Here is a 2,424-nt window from a genome sequence, read left to right on the forward strand (position 1 = left end):
CTTTATGGTGGGGTGACCAAACTCAATCATCTCTTCGGTGAAGATGCATGAAAACACACCTGGAATTAAAAAAACACCTAAATGACCTCAGACTCTAAAAACCAAGATTCACTGGTTAAAAATCACCTTTAAAGTTATCCATATTAAGTTGTTTGCTATGAATATTACTAATCAAAAAGGAAGTAAGTTTACTAAATGTCTTCATGGAACATGATCTTTACTTAATGATTTTAGGAATAAAAGAAACATCATTCATTTTGACCAATGCAATGTGTTTGTTGTTACAGATATTCTTCAGCAACTTAAGACCGTTTAAACGGTGTGTGATTGAGTTTAATATCCGACTAACAATAAGCTTCAGGACAAACAAAACAGTTCTTAATATGTGTGTTGTTTTCTTCATACTTGTGTGTTAATGGAGAATTAGAAGCTGCTCTCATAAACTGAACTCAAGCTAATGACGTGTCAGGGATCTGAAGAGAGGACTCAAAAACACGGTGAGTGTCAACAGCTTTATTTAAGAAACAGGTAGACTAGATGAGAGAAGTGAACACAGTCCAGACAGTAGTCAGGCTGAGAGGAGACTGAGTCCAGCCCCAGATGACGGTTGACCAGAGAGGTGAAGACACAGAGAAGATAATGACCGGAGCTCTGATAGTATTGAGGTGAAGCCAGTCCACAGCCAGCTGGACAGGACAGGACAGGACAGAACAGGACAGGACAGGACAGGTGACTGACAAAAACCAAGAAAACAAAAACAACTCAGACAGGGAATAATCAAAGACTCTGAGATTGAGGAGACACAGTAGCAAACACTGACGTTAACACAACAGATAGAGTTATCAAACTAATAAATACAAGAGAGAAGACAAGGACATTATAAAAGTACAGAGAACACGAGGAACAGAAGACAAGACTAAGACAAACGAGGACTAAACAAGAGTCTGTGGTAACAGGAAACAAGGAGACAGAAGAAGAGAAGCACATGACAAACACAAAGAAAGAAACATTAAACAAAGATAGGACACACATGACGGTCAGGAAGGATCCTGACAGTCCAAGCGCGACATAAAATAGTTATAATGATTAAGGTCAGGTACAGTTAAAATTTCTTTAATAACAAAATCATTAGAAAACTCTGCATCGTCATCACTAAAAGTTATAATTAGCTATAAGTCTTTTAAACATTACACACTCGTGTTTTCTTCAGAGACTGTACTCATACACGCTCAACAATCTCTCCATTGTAAAACAAAAATACACAGCGGGATCAAACATTTAATGGCATATTTTAGAAAATGTCCCTCTCAAAAATGAAACTCAGGTCCCGATCTAACATCTGAAAATTGTACATGTTAAATGAAGCCTTTTTATAATGTAGATAAAAACAGAGAGAGACACTCCTGCTCCATGAGAACGAGAATATTTACATACAAAATAAGTCTATAGAATATATGAATAATGTGATGATAATGAATTCATCTGCGGTCTGAGACTGACAGCCGCTTCTGTGTCTGAAGATCATTTACATAGAGACACTTTTACATGAGAGTGTTTATAGTGCTGTGAGTTTAACACTTCATGACTGAGAGCAGAACACAACACAATCTTCATCATCACACAAGACTCAACTACTACAATGAACAACATCCTCATCCTCATCTGGACTCTGACTCTCTGTATTCAGGGTAAATATTTTATGAAAAATCACAAACTATACTACAACATCTCATATAGTCTAATAGTATAGTATAATATTTGGTCAAAATGTTCACTAAACAGCTAAAATGTCTTTTCAGAGAGCTGGGGACAAATGACAGTGACTCAGAATCCAGAAATAAAATCCATCAAACAAGGAGAAACTGTTACAATCAGCTGTAAAACCAGTCAAACACTTACTAGTTGTGGTAGCTGTTTGTCTTGGTATCAGCAGAAACCTGGAGAAGCTCCTAAACTCCTCATTTATTACATAAACAGCCTCCAGTCAGGAACTCCATCTAGATTCAGTGGAAGTGGATCAGGGACTGATTTCTCTCTGACCATCAGAGGAGTCCAGACTGAAGATACAGGAGATTATTACTGCATGAGTGTACACTGTCCTAGTAGCTGTGTGTTCACACAGTGATAAAGAGTCGTACAAAAAGCTGTGAGTCAGAGTCACAGAGACTGCACTGATACAGCTGAGAGATACTGCAGCTGCTCTACAACACAATCACACACAACACTGATCAGAAAACACACACACATAACACACGATAACATTACAACACAAATATTATATTCCTGATGAAACTAAGTCAGTGTTTTAGTTAAATATGATGTCAATCAATTCATTCAGTCACTTCTTCTGTCTTTTAAGAAATATATTTAAGACAATGTTTACTTTATGTATGAAAATAGCAAAACCGTTCTTTAAACCTTTTA

At 36.9% G+C, this 2,424-nt stretch overlaps 1 pseudogene; it reads left to right on the forward strand.

Moving 5' to 3' along the window:
* Window positions 1–1,581: 1,581 nt before the first annotated feature.
* Window positions 1,582–2,125, forward strand: LOC122342510 (annotated as a pseudogene).
* The last annotated feature ends 299 nt before the right edge of the window (window positions 2,126–2,424 follow it).

The sequence above is a fragment of the Puntigrus tetrazona genome, chromosome 4 (assembly GCF_018831695.1).
Source record: "Puntigrus tetrazona isolate hp1 chromosome 4, ASM1883169v1, whole genome shotgun sequence".
Lineage (NCBI taxonomy): Eukaryota > Metazoa > Chordata > Actinopteri > Cypriniformes > Cyprinidae > Puntigrus > Puntigrus tetrazona.